The sequence below is a fragment of the Pseudophryne corroboree genome, chromosome 8, assembly GCF_028390025.1.
Source record: "Pseudophryne corroboree isolate aPseCor3 chromosome 8, aPseCor3.hap2, whole genome shotgun sequence".
Taxonomy (NCBI): domain Eukaryota; kingdom Metazoa; phylum Chordata; class Amphibia; order Anura; family Myobatrachidae; genus Pseudophryne; species Pseudophryne corroboree.
In genome coordinates this window covers 142,429,531-142,448,579 of record NC_086451.1, presented here as the reverse complement: position 1 = coordinate 142,448,579, position 19,049 = coordinate 142,429,531, and the positions used below count along the sequence as shown (strand labels likewise).

At 42.8% G+C, this 19,049-nt stretch overlaps 1 protein-coding gene and 1 pseudogene across 7 annotated transcripts in view; both read left to right on the top strand.

Annotated features, from left to right (window-relative positions):
• Positions 1–19,049, top strand: part of FRMPD3 (FERM and PDZ domain containing 3) — a 1,010,703-nt gene that overhangs the window by 784,576 nt on the left and 207,078 nt on the right. The window lies entirely within an intron of this gene.
• LOC134950005 (5S ribosomal RNA) lies at positions 14,128–14,245 on the top strand (annotated as a pseudogene).

Sequence of the window (19,049 nt, the reverse complement as noted above, 5' to 3'; positions counted from 1 at the left end):
TGGCCTGCTGGCATCACCATGGTTCTGGGTTAGGACACCTGCCTCACACCCAGCACTTTCCGTACAGTACAACTCAAAAGGTTTCCCATAATCTGGCATGCCTAATTCAGGTGCCTGTGATAGGCATTGTTTAAGTCTCTCAAATGCCAGTTCGGACTCATCTGTGTGAGAGATCCGATCTGGTTTGTTCGAGGAGACCATTTCCTGCAAAGGTAAAGCCAGTATGGAGAACCCTGGGATCCAGTTTCGGCAGTACCCACACATTCCAAGGAAAGTGCGGATCTGCTGCTTGGTTTGTGGCAGAGTCATGTCGCGAATCGCCTGTATTCTAACAGCGGTGAGATGTCTAAGTCCTTGTGTCAAGCAATGTCCCAAATATTTTACCTTGGTCTGGCACAACTGTAGCTTATACTTTGAAACCTTGTGTACCGTATTAGAAAGGTGAAACAGAAGCTGTTTCGTGTCTTTCAAGGACGACTCGAGTGAATCTGAACACAGCAGTAAGTCATCTACATACTGTATTAATACTGATCCGCTCTCAGGTTGAAAGGATTGTAAACAGTCATGCAAAGCCTGGGAGAAAATATTTGGTCTGTCAATGAAACCTTGGGGTAGGCGAGTCCAGGTGTATTGTAGTCCCCTGTATGTAAATGCAAACAAATATTGGCTGTCAGGGTGCAGAGGGACCGAAAAGAAAGCAGAACAGAGGTCAATGACAGTGAAAAATGTTGCAGTAGGGGGAGTTTGCATGAGGATGACAGCTGGATTTGGCACTACGGGGAATTGGCTCTCAACTATCTTGTTTATCCCCCTTAGATCCTGCACTAGCCTGTAACCCCTCCCCCACTCTTTTTCACAGAGAAGATGGGAATATTGGCAGTGCTGGACGTCCTAACTAGGATACCCTGTTGTAGCAAGCGCTCTATGACTGGGTACACTCCTAATTCCACCTCTGGCTTCAGAGGATACTGTGGGATTTTTGGAGCTATCCTACCATCTTTTACTTGCACTACTACAGGAGCTACATTTGCCATCAATCCAGTGTCTTGTCCATCTTTGGTCCAGAGGGATTCCGGTATCTGGGAGATCATTTCCTCTACCTTGGATGGACACTTTTCTATAACAGCAGAGTGTGACATTAACCTTTGTTGGGTGTCTAACATATCCTGCACTTCCTGAACGTGATTCTCGGGTATATCTAAGAAGACACCCTCAGGAGTACAATATATGACACACCTCATCTTACACAATAAATCTCTCCCAAGTAGATTAGTCGGAGCCGATGCAGCCAGAAAAAAGGAGTGCTTGGTCTGCAAAGGCCCTATCGTAATCTCCGCTGGTCTACTTAAAGGGTAGTGTTGCACTACTCCTGCTACCCCCATTGCTGAAATTGTTTTACCCGTGGTTTTCATACCTACCGTTGAATTTAACACTGACCTGGCCACCCCTGTATCTACAAGGAAAAGTAGTGATCTACCAGCTACATCAACTGTGACCTCAGGTTCACTTCCAAGGCTAGCAATCAACTTCACTGGCTGCAGACTACAGGTGTGGTCTAACCCCTATTGTATGTTGTGAGCCTCCCACAGTGCGCTGACAGCTACAATATGTGAGGGGGGTAGCTGAGAATTTGCAGAGGTCTGCGAGTCCCTCCTAGATGGGTACGTCCTTGTTTCCCCTGCGTGTGGCTCATAATTCCTCCTATGCGATCCCTGATTCCAATTATGTGTGTTATGCTGTGAGTCATGCTCTGGTCTAGGGGGTCGATATACGTTATGTGTGCCTTTAAAATTACAGTTCCGTGCGTAATGTCCTTCCCTCTGGCAATTATAACATTTTACTACATATGACTTACCATCAGGGGTCTGGGGTTTAGGCTGATGTGGCTTCGTTGTCAGGGATTTTATACTTACTGTCATCAGCTTATCCCCCTGTGACTCCCTGTGCTTAATGATGTTCCGATCGTGCTCGATAGTGGACTCTCTTAATGCAGCCACCGAAATACCTCTCCAGTTAGGTTGAGTGGTTTGTACCCTTGTTCTCAGCGTTTCTTTTTAGCCGTCCATTAATACTGGCACAGCTACCTCTCTATGATGTACATTTTCCTTAATGTCCTCGACCCCAGTGTATCTAGCCATTTCCTGCAGTGCTCGATGGAAATATTCAGAAGCAGTTTCACTTTCTTTTTGCCTTATGGAAAAGATTTTATTCCACTTGACAACAGTAGGGAAATATACTCCTAACTGTAGATTGATCTGTCGTACATTCTCCTGAGTGTATTCATCAGTGAGAGGTACTTCTACGTCTAATTTACAATCAGCAATGAATTTCACAGGGTCAATATTGGAGGGCAAACATGCCCGTAGCACTGTCCGCCAATCTTTGTTTGTGGGTTCGGTGGCGTTACCTAATTCTCTGATAAACCTCTAACATGCGGCTAGATCCTTTCTGGGATCGGAAAATTCAGACATAATTGTCCTCAATTCTGTCCGGGACCAAGGACAATGCATAGCAATGTTCCTGACGGGAGTGATTCCCTGAGCGTCCGTCTTCCCATTGGGGACTGCGACCACCCTGACAGTATTTAGTACAATTACATCATTCTGAGTTGCTTCTACAATGTGAGGTGCAATTGTCTGTGCATAATGTACTGTACCGTACTTACCTGTGGACACGACCTCACCTGTCCCTCCGCTAGGGGCCTTTGCTACTGTTCTTTCTGGTTGGGCCGTGCCCACTTGTGTGTCTTGTATGGTGGCTGCTAGAGAGAGTACCGATATCGTGCTGGGCTCATCTTCTTGGTCGCAGTCCTGTGGGAAGTTTAAGATGGGATACAACTTGCATGGGTTAACATTAATACATTTATCAAGTTCACTCTTATCATATATTAGTATGCCATTGTCTGTAGCCACTTTCTCCCCTGTAATATACGGTGGTGGTGGTGGTGCAGTTGCTATCAGTTTCCTGCTAGGGTTGGAACCGGCTGCCTGAGCTAGTTCCCTATGCATACCACCATCTTGTTGCCATAAATGTAAACAGTTTGCGTGTCTGATCCTTTGTTTTTGGGATTTTAACAGACATATCCTAATCCTTAAATTCTGCAACACCTCTGGATTAAAACTGCCTACCTTAGGGAATGGTTCCCTATCTTCTGCAGTCATACGTTCCCATTCATTGCATAAAACCTCTGCGTGTGATCCATATTTCTCACACATTATGTACCTCGCCGACCACTTGGGCCGCGGAATATCAACCTGAACCCTGGTTGATCGTCCCTTACTTGAGCAACTGGCCCCCATCTTTTGCAGGTATTGCCTTCTCAGCTAATTCCTACAAAAAAACAAAATACTCAATATAAGGCAATGGGGAAAGTTCAACGAGTGCTCTCACCCACTCACGCCCATGTGGCCAATACACCTAAACACTGTCGTCAGCGCCGGTACGTACCCAACTTAGGGCCCCTGTGTAACCTCTATTTACTGGAAGTATATGGGAGTGACTTACCCTTCCCAGTAAATATTGGTCATTGGAGATTTCCTGAGTGACCAGAGAAACTCCCTTAAAATAAAAAAATGTTACACAAATCACGTTGCGTGTGCTACACCTAGCGCTAATGATCCCGCGATTTTACGCAAAGCTCTTAAAAGGGTATCACGTTCTGCTAAGTATTGCACCCACGAACGCGCGGTCCAATCGCACAGCATATAGGTAACTGTTACTTATCCGCCGTACGACCAATGGAATCGTTTTTCAGGCTGCAAAACCTCAGCTGGAGCGTATCTTAACGGGCCTATATGGGTTCTAAGCCATCCACCTGGGCTGCGCTCTCTAAACAAAAACCTTGCTGACCTTTGGTCTGCGGTACTCTATACCTTCACTGACTTTGGTCTGTGATATCTACTACTTTGCTCCTTTGTACTTTAATCAATGTTAACGTGAGCAAGCCACTCTCACGCCACCAAGTGTCCACTCACCTGGTGTGGTCTCCTACGGGATCCCGAATTCCCTGGGTCCACAAAACCTTTATTGTTTGCACACTCACGCTCGTTCACTCATATACACGTTGTTTTTTCTGTACAGAAAATTAACTTTCATTCAGATAAAACAGCCTTAGTGCCAGAGGTAATACAGTAAAAAAGGTTTTTAAACTAAATATTGGAAACTGATCAATTTGTGCTATTATCGCGTGGCTACCGTCTTGCGCCTAAACTAAAACAATGCTATTGTGTGATTTGTACTTAGCGGTCGTACTTTTACGCACGTTGCGTAAACACGCCACATGTGTTTACCTTTACATTGCGTACGCAGTCCCGTACTTTGTCCGAGACACGTGTACAAAGGCCGTATGTCTGCAGTATTACAAATCCCACACTTCTATAAATGTAAACGATATTTAACTATAATCGCTCCCTTAACACAGCACACAGTTTCTTCTGTATAAACCTTTACAACTAGGCCAGGCTGCGTGTGCGTCTTACACTTACTTCCTTAACTATTAACTCTATATTTTAACTAAATAGCAACAAATTTTCTCAGTACAGGTCAAAATTAATCTAATAATCAATACTTATGGCAATAATGCGAGCAGATATGCAAAGTACAAAATACAGGTGTATGTGTGTGTTGTGTGCGCATTTGGCGCCAGATAGAAATTTCACAGATTTAAAAAAATAGCTTTTGCGTTCTTACCTTACGGATCCCTCCAGCATCCCTACAAACCATGCAGGGCAGACGCTTATCTAATCAGCACTAGTGTATCCACCAACCAAGAGAAGGCTTACGGGGGATACCTTTCCGCCTTTTGCTGATAGATAAAGTCTGCGTAAACCTGCTAGGCTGCGGGAATGAGGAAAAACTGGACGATGCCCCCATTTGATAATGTCGATATTATCTTAAACCATAAAGCTATACCTCTAGATACACTTTTACCGTGGAGCCGCTATGGCCGTTATACTGAATACATGCGCTACGCACTTTGTACGCTATTTGCGTACAGAGTCCCATACGTGGTACGTACTTGGCGTACACACGCCGGGCTGAGTGTACAGAGTACGCACAGCGCACGCACACACAATTGATAACCTTTAAACCTTGTTAGTGATACAATGCAATGATATGATTACACTTTAAACCCTTAGCAGCAAAGTACTGCAACAATGTTATACCTTAAACCTTAAGTAGCGCTGACGGCATAAAGTACCCGCAGTGCGTACACCTTATCAATACTTATAAACCTTATACAGATAAATATGCTTTTAAACCCTTGCAGAAAAGTGAGGACACAACACCGATTTGTAGTTGAAACCACAGGGTTCTAAGGCCACCGTGGTTTATTTCAAAAGGTAAAACAGTACAAATCATACACTACAGGCTAACAAGATACATCTAAAACAGAATAATGGCTACAGAGAATGTACATATGTGAGAATGTTCGCAAGCGCAACCCGGCCGGTCCTCCGCTTGTAAGGTAGAAATCGTTCAGAGTCTTCTGACCAGCCAGGCAACAACGGGCTTTTTATACACAACTTACACACATAATACAATGGTCACTGTAATCTCATTGTCCATTGGACACTGAGATGTGTCTTTTAACTACAGGAGAGGTCATAGGTTGATTTGAAAAGATGGGCGATGTCTTTCCCCAACTGCTCTGGTGGGTGGTATCCACTGGATTCCCGCCGCATACATAATATACAGTAAATACAGTTAATATCTATATACTACTTTTGCACATAACTATACGCTGGAACATGCAATCTTTCTCTAACCAACACCGGAATGTTACCCTTAAAATAAACTACATTTGGACACTAGACATCACCGTATAACCTTTATCTGACCCTTCCTATCATGCAAAGGCGAATCCCTTAGTCCTGGAACTGTTTAAACTGTTGATACTCGCTGATGTGGTGTAGGGGAACTATGTGTACAAAATGCACTATTTGGGTTAAATTTGAAATGTTCTAATAACCCTCTACGTGCTCACAAACTCCACCGTAAATACCCATACCACGCGCATGATCGCATGAGCGATCCTACGCAAATTGCGGATATGTGCACGCACGGCGGACTGAGTGCACGAGCAGCGGGCATGTGCATGGGGTTAGTACAGGGTATATGCATTACAATATTTTTCGACTTTGACACCAGTGATACTGCCATATATGTTCAGTGGTACTGCCATATAATTCCAGTGATACTGCTGTATTTGTCCAGTGGTACTGCCGTATATGTCCAGTGGTAATGGCGTATAAATCCAGTCCAGTGATACTGACGTGTATGTTCAGTGGTACTGCCGTATATGTCCAGCGGTACTGCTGTATAAATCCAGAGATAGTGCCATATATGTCCAGTGATACTGACGTATATGTCCAGTGATACTGCTATATATATCCACTGGTACTGCCGTATAAATCCAATGGTACTGGCGTAAAAATCCAGTCCAGTGATACTGCCGTATTTTTCCAGTAGTACTGCCACATAAATCCAGTGATACTGCAATATATGTCCAGTGGTACTGCCATATAAATCCAGTCCAGTGATACTGCTGTATTTGTCCAGTGGTACTGCCGTATAAATCCAGTGATACTGCCGTATATGTCCAGAGGTATTGCCGTATAAATCCAGTGGTACTGCCGTATAAATCCAGTCCAGTGATACTGCCGTATATGTCTAGTGGTACTGCCATATAATTCCAGTGATACTGCTGTATAATGCCAGTGGTACTGGCATATAAATCCAGTCCAGTGGTACTGCAATATAAATCCAGTGGTACTGCTGTATAATTCCAGTGATACTGCCATATAATTCAAGTGGAACTGCTGTATAATTTCAGTGGTACTGGCGTATAAATCCAGTGATACTGCTATATAAATCCAGTCCAGTGGTACTGCTGTATAAGTCCAGTGGTACTGCCGTATAATTGCAGTGATACTGCCATATAATTCTAGTAATACTGCCGTATAATTCCAGTGATACTGCTGTATAATTCCAGTGTTACTGCCATATAAATTCAGTGGTGCTGTCCTGTGCTATGTATTATTTGCTCCAAATAAAGGGGTTATTAATATTTAATCCAAATATTTTTTACAGGGTTTGCCCTGTGTGGTGTAGAGGTACGCTCTCCTGCACAAAAATTTGGAGGATAAAATAGGGAAAGATCAAGAACCACTTCCTCCTAGTGCTGAAGCTGCTGCCACTAGTCATGACATAGATGATGAAATGCCATTAACGTCGTCTGCCAAGGCCGATGCCCAATGTGATAGTAGAGGGAATGTAAAATCCGAAAAGCCAAAGTTCAGTAAAAAGACCCAAAAAAGAAATTTAAATGGTCTGAGGAGAAATGTAAACTTTAACGACACAGAGTGGCAAGGAATGCCATTTACGACACAGAGTGGCAAGGAATGCCATTTACGACACAGAGTGGCAAGGAATGGCTAAGGCCCTGGCCTATGTTCATGACTAGTGGTTCAGCTTCACATGACGATGCAAACCCTCATCCTTTCACTAGAAAAATGATAAGCGTTAAGCTGGCAAAAGCACAGCAAAGAAATGTGCATTCTTAGATGGTATCACAAATCCACAAGGAGAGTCCAAGTGTGTTGGCGGTGCAGTGCCTGACCTTCCCAACACAGGACGGGAAGAGGTTGCTACTTCCATTATTTGCACGCCCTCTTCAAGTGCTGCAAGTAGCACCCACAGTCCAGTTTATGATATTCAAATTGAAGATGTCACTGTTGAAGTACACCAGTACGAGGATATGGGTGTTGCTGACGCTGAGGAGGAAGTTGACGATGAGGATTCTGATAGTGATGTGGTTTATTTAAATCAGGCACCGGGGGACACATGTTGTCTGTGGGATGAAAAATACCATTATGATGCCTGGCCAAAATACAAAAAAAAAACACCTCTTTGGTGTGGAATTATTTCTCCACAAATCCGGACAACAGGTGTCAAGTCGTGTGTTGCCTCTGTCAATCTGTAATAAGTAGGAGTGAGGACGTTAATCACCTAGGAACATCATCCCTTATATGTCACCTGCTGCACATTCATCAGAAGTCAGTGTCAACTTGTGAAACTTTGGGTAAGAGCGTAAGCAGTCTACTGACACCCAAATCCCTTCTTCCTCTTGTACACAAGCTCCTGCAAGCCACACCACCAACTCATTCAACGTCAACTTCCTCCTCAGTCAGGAACGTCAGTAGTCCTGCAGGCCATGTCACTGGCAAGACTGTGGAGTCCTCTCTGACGGGATTCCTCTGGAGGATCCATGAGTGGTACATCTACTGCTGCTGTTGCTGCCACTGCTGTTGTTGCTGCTGGGAGTCAAGCATCATCCCGGAGGGGAAGTCAGAAGACCACTTGTACTACTTCCAGTAAGCAATTGACTGTCCAACAGTCCTTTGTGAGGAAGATGAAATATGACAGCAGTCATCCTGTTGCAGAGCGGATAACTGAGGCCTTGAAAGCTATGTTGGTATTAGACATGCGTCCAGTATCCGCCGTTAGTTCAGAGGGACTTAGAGAATTGATGGAGGTAGTGTCCCCCCAGGACCAAATCCCATCTAGGTTCCACTTCAATAGCCAGGTGATACCGAGAATGTACAGAGATGTCAGAAAACATGTCCTCAGTGTCTTAAAACATGCAGTTGTACCCACTGTCCACTTAACCACGGACATGTGGACAAGTGTTTAAGGAATATGACTGTGACAGTAGATGTTTTGCCTCCCGCAGCAACAACAGCAGCGGCACCAGTAGCAGTATCTCACAAATGCCAACTCATTCCTAGGCAGGCTACACTATGCATCACCACTTTCCATAAGAGGCACACCGCTGACAACCTCTTACGGAAACTGAGGGACATCATCGCACAATGGCTTACCCCAATTAAACTCTCCTGAGGATTTGTAATATCGGACAACGCCACCAAAATTGTGCGTGCATTACATCTGGGCAAATTCCAGCACGTCCTATGTTTTGCACATACAATTAATTTGGTAGTGCAGAATTTTTTTTAAAATTATAGGGGCGGGCAGGAGATGCTGTCGGTGGCCCGAACAATTGAAGGCAACTTTCGACATTCAGCCACCGCATGCCAAAGACGGGAGCACCAGCAAACACTCTTGAACCTGCCCTGCCATCACCTGAAGCAAGAGGTGGTAACAATGTGGAATTCAACACTCTATATGCTTCAGATGATGGAAGAACAGCAAAAGGCCATTCAAGCCTATACATCCACCTATGATATAGGCAAAGGAGGGGGAAAGCACCTGACTCAAGCACAGTGGAGAATGATTTCCGTCTTGTGCAGGGTTCTCCAACCCTTCAAACTTGCCACACGTGAAGTCAGTTCAGACACTGCCAGCTTGAGTCAGGTCATTCCCCTCATTAGGATTTTGCAGAAGCAGCTGGATAAATTGAAGGAGGAGCTAAGATGGAGCGATTCCGCAAAGTATGTGGGACTTGTGAATGGAACCCTTCATTCGCTTTGCCAGGATTCAAGGGTGGTCAATCTGTTTAAATCAGAGCACTACATTTTGGCCACCGTGCTCGAACCTAGGTTTAAAGCCTACGCTGTATCTCTCTTTTGGCAAACACAAGTCTGCAGAAGTTCAAAGACCTGCTGGTGAGAAAATTGTCAACTCAAGCAGAACGTGACCGGTCAACAGCTCTTCCACTTTCTCCCACAACTGGGGCTGCAAGGAAAAGGATAAGATTTCCTAGCCCACCCGCTGGCGGTGATGCAGGGCAGTCAGGAGCAAGTGCTGACATCTGGTCCGGACTGAAGGACCTGCCAACGATTACTGACATGTCTACTGTCACTGCATATGATTCTGTCACCATTGAAAGAATGGTGGACGATTATAAGAATGACAGCATCCAAGTAGGCATGTCAGTCATTCCATATGTATACTGGCAGGAAAAAGAGGCAATCTGGATGCACTTGCACAAACTGGCTTTATTTTACCTAAGTTGTCCCCCCCTCCTTCCTCCAGTGTGTACTCCGAAAGAGTGTTTAGTGCAGCCGGTAACCTTGTCAGCGATCGGCGTAGGAAGTTACTTCCACAAAATGTGGAGAAGAAGGTGTTCATCAAAATGAATTATAAATTCCTCCAGGAAGACCTTTACCAGCAGTTGCCTCTAGAAAGTTCACAGGGACCCGTGATGATGGATTCCAGTGGGGACGAATTAATACTCTATGAGGATAAGAATGTATACACTGAAAGGGGTGAGGAATCGGAGGGTGAAGATAAGGACAACATCCTGCCTCTATAGAGCCACTTTGTGCAAGGAAAGATTAATTGCTTCTTTTTGTGGAAGGGGTTAATTGGTTCTTTCTTGGTGATTGCCCAAACAAACCAATCATTTCAGTCAAAGTCGTGTGGCAGACCCTGTCGATTAAATGTTTGGTTTGTTAAAGTGTGCATGTCCTGTTATGCAACATAAGGGTGGGTGGGAGTGCCCAAGGACAACTCCATATTGCACCTCTATTTTTTCTTTGCATTATGTGCTCTTTGGGGCCTAGTTCTTAAAACTGCCATCCTGTCTGCCACTGCAGTGCCACTCCTAAATGGGTCACGTGTCTGTGCCGACCAATTGTGTCCCTTAACTTAGTCATCTAGCGACCTCGATGCAACCTTTTGGGCTAAAAACAGTATTGTGAGGTGTTCAGAATAGACTGGAAATGAGTGGAAAATAAATGTTATTGAGATTAATAATACCGTAGGATCAAAAATACTCCCAAATTCTGTGATTTTAGCTGTTTTTGTTTTTTTCAAAAAACATCCAGATCCAACACCCGAAAGGGAGGTTTTGGCAAAACCAATCCAGATCTAAAACACTGGAAAACCAATCCAGATCTAAAACAACAGCGGAAATCCAGATCCAGAACCAAAACACCAAACCTGACAAATGACCGCCACACATCTCTAGTTTGGTGCAGTTTTCATAAATACTGCTGGATGACTAAGCTAAGAAAACAAGAGGGCAGCGCAAACACCTAGCCCATCTAGGAGTGGCACTGCAGTGTCAGACAGGATGGCAGTTTTAAAATCTAGACCCCAAAGAGCACATAATGCAAAGAAAAAAAAGAGGTGTAAGATGGAATTGTCCCTGAGCCTTCCCATCCACCCTTATGTTGTTTAAACAGGACATTAAACAGTTTAATAAACCCATTATTTCAGCAACAGGTGGTCCCCCTGGGAAAAGCTGACCAAGTTCTCTGAATCAAAGCTAGCTACAAACATACCACCTCCATATTTGATGACTTTTCATATTATGAGAAGAGGCAAGAGGAAGAGGACAGTGTCAAGAAGATGATTACAAATTAGAGAGCCACAAGCAATCAGGAACAACACACAGGCTTTCACCTCCACTCCTATCGGTGTGGAACAGAAAGGACTTTAACCAAGCAAATATATAATTACCACACTACTGGACAAACTGAAAAACTAGGGACCAAAGCCTCTGATTTTGTACCCCCTTCTCCATTTTCAGGGATTAAGATAATATCTGATTTAATGCTGGGATGCAAATAAACTGGTGTATAGCACAGGATAAAGATTAGATATTTTCCCCTCCAGGGAGTCTGGAGACTTATTTTGTGAAAATGTTGTGGGTTTCTTTTTTTCCATTTTTTTATTGCATTTTTATTTACATATTTTGCGGCAGATGCCTTATTTTTATTTTTCACAGCTCCCAGTTATACGCATGTGAGCATACCTGTGTGTCCCAGCTACACACTTTTGAGCATATCTGAGTGTCTTGTTTATTTTATTCATGTTTTATTTTTAAATTAAGCAACCCCTAAGATGTTTTACCAACCCCAACGTAACCCCCACAGCAGCCCCAGATCAGGCAAGTTGAGTTCAGCTGGGTCCGGTACAGTACTAAGCAGGACTGTGCAGTTTATTTTTTGTTAGTGAGCCCCTCTCCTAGTGGATCTTACCACTATATGGTCGAAACTCATTTCATAGTATAAGTAGGACTGTGGGAGGAAGCAATGCTAAGCTATGTGCCAACAGCATGCCTCAGCATGGCAAGCCAGACATCTTCCTGGCTGTAAGCCACCATGAGACTCCACACTGGGACTTATTCAGTAACTGTGCCTCACAGGAGCTCCTGGCCCATCTATTGCTGCAGTGCAATGGAAAGCAGATGCAATGCAAGATCACTGAAACTCTGTTCTTCTAATACCGCAAAGTATTGCGATAACACTACGCAGCCCTTACATTGTATAATTATTAAGGAGAAAACATTAACAAAATAAAGGAAAAGAACCCTGTACAACTATTGCGCATCCTGCAAATAATCCCAAAACGTGGAACATTAATAATAAATCAAAATTAAGGTTGACTAATTGGAGACATTCATTTGAGTCCCTAACATGAAATAATTGAGAAGAACCTCTCTCTAATGCTGGGTACACAGTGCACACTAGAAAAATGTAGATGAGTGGGTTCAGACAGGGCACCCCCTGGAATTATATGACATATAGACATCGGTGTGTTTGGAAAATCTGGTTTTCTCCGGCAGTTGCGCTGGATTATGATTCTGTTTCTTCTGAGTCTTTCTGACTTTGGCCACAAATGTGGTCTCTCCACACTTTATTTAAAAAAACACTTTGTCAAAATTGCAGTTTCCATATCCACTTTTTCTGCTATGTTTTCATAAATCTGGTTATGATGTTGAAGCTTGTTTCATATTCTGCTCTAGGCTTTAATTAAAACCTAGAATCAAGTACTGCTGCACCTCTGGAATTATATGGCAGTGTCTCTGGACTTATACAGCATAGGCAGCACCACTGGAGAATTACACAGCACAGCATACAGGCAACAGCACCCCTGTATGTTTATACCATACAAGACAGGACCAGTGTACATTTATTTTCACAGCTCCCCAGTATTTTTACAGCATACAAGATAGGGCAATGTACATTTTTTTTCACAGCACCTCTGTATTTTTACAGCAAACAGAGCAGAATCAGCACCCGTGTATTTTAACAGTACCCCATTATTTTTACAGCATGCAGGACAGGGAAAGCACCCCTGTATTTTGACAGCACACAGGACAGGGCCAGTGTACCTTTATTTTAACAACAGCACCCCTGCATTTTTACAGCAGACAGGACAGGGGCAGTAAACCCTTTTTTTAACAACAGCACACCTTTTTATTTACAGCATACAGGACAGGGCCATTGTACATTTATTTTCATAGCACCCCTGAATTTTTTTACAGCATACAGAACAGAATCAGCACCGCTGTATTTTGACAGCACCCCTGTATTTTTACAGCATACAAGACAGGGCCAGCATCCCTGTATTTTCACAGCACACCTCTATTTTTACAGCATACAGGACAGGGCCAGTGTATCTTTATTTTAACAGTATCCCTGTATTTTTACAGCATACAGGACAGGGCCAGTGTAAATTTATTTTCATAGCACCCCTGAATTTTTAACAGCACACAAGACAGGGCAAGCACCCCAGTAATTTCACAGCATCCCTCTATTTTTACAACATACAGGACAGGGCCAGTGTACCTTTATTTTTACAACAGCACCCCTGTATTTTTACAGCATACAGGACAGGGACAGTGTACCTTTATTTTAGCAACAGTACCCTGTTTTTTTACAGCATACAGGACAGGGCCAGTGTACATTTATTATCATAGCACCCCTGAATTTTTACAGGATAAAAGACAGGGCCAGTGTATATTTAATTTCACAGCACTCCTGAATTTTTACAGCATACAGGACTGGGCCAGCACCCTTGTATTTTAACAACACCCCTGAAATTTTACAGCATTCAAGACAGAGACAGTATCTCTGATAGAATTTCTACACACCAATTCTTTATACTTCAATTTCATGTGTCCATAGCACTCGAGTCACTTTCTTACCAGAAAGTAGAAGTGTTATACTTGCCCCCAAATAATCACACACCACCCTCATTTTAACACTCTCTCATCTGGGTGACAGTTACTCTGGCTGAGGTGATTCGCCTCTCCCAGTACACCAATTACTGTCACAACAGAAAGCAGAAGTGTTTGCACTCTCTCATTTGGAAAATACACGGTTTGTGTCAAGTACAAAAAGCAGAAGTGTTTCTCTCATTCTTGAATTAACTGCCAACGGCCATACTATCCTGAATACACCCGATACCGTCCGATCTCGGAAGCAGAGCAGGTAAGGCCTGGTCAGTGCCTGGACGGGAGACCTCCTGGGAATACTAGGTATCGTGGGCTATTTTTCAAAAAACAAACATTGCATATATACTACCATATGATTCATCTTTAGATCCTGTTACTGTCAACAGAGATTGTCAGTTAAAGATATCACATAGTTACAAACCACTCAGTGGTCAATCAGATTCCTTTTCATTAATATATGGATCCACAATATATTCCACAGATTTTCACCTGCAGTTAATTCTGCAACTTGAACCTTATGTGTTAAAAAGGCAATCAAGTTTTAATATAATTGCCCTAAGACAATAATGTCAGATTTTATTGGGGAATCAATTAAAGGTTACATTTTTTTTAAACTCTTTATTTATAATAGGAGAAGCAATCAAGTGAACAAAATATAATTAGGTGTACAACAAAGTACAAAAAGTTCTCCTAGAGATTTTTCAAGAATAAATTCAACAGGTAAGAAGCGGGGGGGGGTACCACTAGGGGGGCCGACAGATGGGGGGAAGAAAACGAAAGGGAGCAGCAGAAGAGGGAAAGAAGGAAATGGGGAGGGGGGAAGAAGAAGGAGAAAAGGGCAGACACAATCGAGCCAAACCAGGCCGAACTAAGCCATAAGTTGAAAGTTATACCAAACATAACCATATGCAGTGTATAAATATAACAGTATACATATATACATGTAAGAAAGTTACTACCTATTAACGGAGAGACTGCTAGGGACGGTAGGTAAGCGTCCGGAGGGAGGAACCAAGCGTAACGTGGCGAACAGTTCCAGAAGGTCTGAACAGAGAGGCAGTTAGAGAATCAAGTAGAGGGGGGCATCTTAAGCAACCAGGGACTCCATATGAGTTCATATTTGTGCGGACAGTCATGCAGATTATAAGTGTTAGCAACAAACCAAATGTAATTAATTAGCACAGAGACAGTAGGGGCATCGGGAGACTTCCAGTTCTTGGCTATCAGGGAGTTAGCTGCCACCACTATATGGGAAAACAATTTATTCAGAAGTGGGTCAAGATCTGGATACGGCCGCACCAACAAAAAGACCAAAGGGTCCAACGCGAGGGGAAGGCCAGAGAGGGACTTCAATAAATTAATCAAGCACCTTATTCCAGAAGTGAGCTATACGGGGGCAGGACCACCAAATATGGAGGAGGGTTCCCCGATGCCCACATCCTCGCCAGCAAACCGGGGTGGCAGAAGGGAACATCCTAGACAATTTATCTGGGGTGTAATACCACTGCTAATACAGTTTGTAGGATGTTTCCTTGAGTCTAGTTGAGATAGAGCTTTTAGCTATTCCCTCTCGTACCTCCTCCCAACAGGCCTCGTCCGGCAGGGGGCCCAAGTCCCTCTCCCACTCCCGTTCATGGTGAGTCTGCGGGCCTGAGGAAGCCCCAACTAACATTGAATATATTTGCGAAATTTGCCCTCTACATATAGTTTTTTTGGTGCATAGAGATTCAAAAGGGGTAAGATGAACTTCGGGTTGAGGTAGGGAGAGAGTGAAAAACTTACAGTTGATATCGGTTATCGTCTTGGAGACAGAGATCATGCACCACATGAACTCCTGCACTAGACCAAGGGGTGAAACAAAGGGTTGAAACCCCAGCAGGAAAAGCAGGGTTATCCCAGAGGGGGGTGAGAGGGTCGCAGGGGGAGGACAATTTATATTTTGTAAGGGAGTTATGCCAGATAGAAAGATGGAATTTGAGAGGAGAAGAGTCCGTCAGAGTGAGCTGTTATGGTTTGCCCAGACCCCATAGCAAAGCCAAAGAATGGATCCCCAAGGAGAAAGCCGCCATGTCCACCCAGGCAATAGAGCCACGGGGTACAAATGACTCTTTGGCTCAGGTGGCTAGCCAGGTAATAAAGAAAGAAATAGATACTGGTGCCAGCTGAAATTCAAAATAGGATGAACGACTCAATAAATAAATAATTAAGTAAAAAGGTACATTTAATGAACATTCATAAAGGAGAGGTTATCCTACCCCCTCAAAGGTAAAACATAAGCAATTGCTTAACGATAAAAAGAAAAATTAGTAGGATCCGACAGGGTTAACCCGTTCAAGTATAATGTCCACAATTCCTGACTAGGACGCTATTCCACATATGCCCACAAGTTCAATTAGGTGTAAGGTAATTTACCAGACTGGATTCCAGATAAGTCCTCTAGGTCTCTCTTGCAGTTAGGAACCAAATGGCAGATGGGGATGAGTCCAGGTCATATAAAGAACTTGTGTCAGAATTTCATCCAGTGGAAGCTGATAAGTCCAAAATTTACCAGGAGGTGGATGAGGGTGCTGATACTTGTGGTCCTACAATCTGAAGCCCAACGCGTTTCGCTGGTCTGATGGGTGCCAGCTTCCTCAGGAGCATAAATCCAATGCCCAGCCTGTGGGCTTTATATACCCTTAATAATTAGGGATAGGTTGGAAACACCTGTTGGCCCTGCTCACACATATTGGTGTACATTTCATAAATCAAATAATCATTTACAACAGAAGGCAATCATTGCAACTATATATACTAAAATTATTTTTATTTGTAAAAACGAGTCCTATAAACGCTTTAAAAATATAGAAATATAACCCAGAGATTATGTCACGTGATCGCAGCCGGTCACGTGGAATAGGGCAACCAATGAGCCACAGATCTCAAGGTTTGTGAGATCCCGCCCGAGACCACATGACCGAGTCCGATCACGTGATTCCGGAAGTCCGTGATGCGGTTCACAGACCCGGATATGTCATAGCGCTCAATGGAGCGCACACGTCAAGTCAGGAAGTAGATGCTGCGTTTCAGAGGTTGTGAGACGCAGCACTGATATTACTATCTCGTATTAGACACATTATTAAACAGCGCAAATGAAAAAGGAATAGGGGGCAGGCGACTTAATAAACAGTTGGAAGAGCAGCTGGGAGGGGAACCTGGTCTTCTATGGCCGTTATATAGATGACCTTTTTATTATTTGGGATGGGGATCTATCTAGCATTCTTTCCTTTGTTTCCTATCTCAATCACAACACTGATAATTTATCTTTCACTTTTGATCACAGTAGAGAGCACATAAACTTTCTGGATGTGACCCTTGAGATTGTAGATAATCAAATTATTACATCAAATTATACCAAGTCTGTGAGCACATTATCGTATTTACACTACGAGAGTGCTCATTTTGCTCCTTGGAAACATAATATTCCAAAGGGGCAAATAATGCGACTCAGACGTAATTGCTCCAATATTGAAACTTTCTTCCAGCAGGCGAATGAACTCATGGACTCTCTGAGACAGAGAAAATATCCAGAGCGCCTTCTTCAACAGGCCTTCAGTGAGGTATACCACATGGATAGGATGAAACTTCTTACTCCCAAAATCAAAGACACAACTCTTGAGAATAAAAAGGAAAATGGTGTAAATGGTGAGAGACAACTAGCCTTTGTCTGTAAATATAACAACTCAGCTCAGGATATTCGATCCATCATCTCCAAAAATTATAGAGTTTTAAGACAGGATCGTACCCTTAACCAAATACTTCCTTCCAAACCCTTAGTGGTTTTTAAGAAAAACCAGTCCCTAAAAACCATACTAGCCCCCACGTTCTTGGATTCCATGAAACTACAAAAAGAGACACCTATAGTATGCATGTGGTTGCCGACCAAACCCACGGGGTTTTTCAACTGTGGGAAAACTCGGTGTACCACATGTACCCATATGCCCAAAAAAACATGTTCCCTGACTCTACCAGGGAATAATGAACAATACCAACTGAAAACTTTTATGAATTGCGATACAAATTATGTCATATATCTCTTAACCTGCGGTTGCGGCCTGAATTATGTGGGGAGAACTACAAGACCCATGCATGTTAGATTTATGGAGCACCGCAGGAATATCATCAAGAGATATGAGAAACATAGTGTATCGAGACATTTTTCACAGGCACATATGGGAGATCCGAGAAGTCTGTCCCTTATCTGTATTGAACATGTCGCCCCCACACCTAGAGGGAGGGACAGGTTCAACAAACTCTGCTGCAGGGAAGTTTATTGGATATTAAAATTCGGCACTCTGCACCCGGATGGGTTGAATGAGAGTATGGAGCTAAACACAATACGATAATATAAATTAGGGGTTTTAGAGGACTTATACGAATCACCTTGTGGAATATACATACTATTCCCTCTAGTTAAATTAAGATCTGTTATCTTGTATATAGAGGCATTGTTTCTTTTACCATTTCTGCCATTTTTAAGAATATATAAACCCCCCCCCCCTTTCTTTCATCCTGACCTATACCTTTAATATAAATATAAATAAATAAAAATAGATAAATAGAGGACTACATCTAATTAAACTTAATGAAATATAATAAAGTTTAATATTATACGCATGGTCTATATTCCGTAGTAACATGATGAAAGACATCTTTGGTATACCATTGTATGGTTGGAGCTTGATATTTGTTTACAACCTCCCAATCTGGAGAACGTAATAGGTGGTCTGTTTGTATATTAATAATAAAAATCTTTTTCGACAATGAACAATGTATAATATCCATCTGATAGTTGAAGATTATGAACTTCCTCACCTCCTTTATCATTTTTTATTCCTTTCTATTCCTTTTATTATTATTGTTTTAGAAGTATGATTGTTTAGGAGCATTGTGTAATTAAAGCCTGTAATAAAATATATAAAATATAAATAAAAATATGGTTTATGCACTATGCATTTAGTATCTAGGCATCCACTATTTACTGTATGGGAGTACTCTTCGGAGTATTTCCATATAAGTATGGATGGATTATTACTATTATTTGTATTTTTAAGCATATGAAAATACATGTCTTCCAACT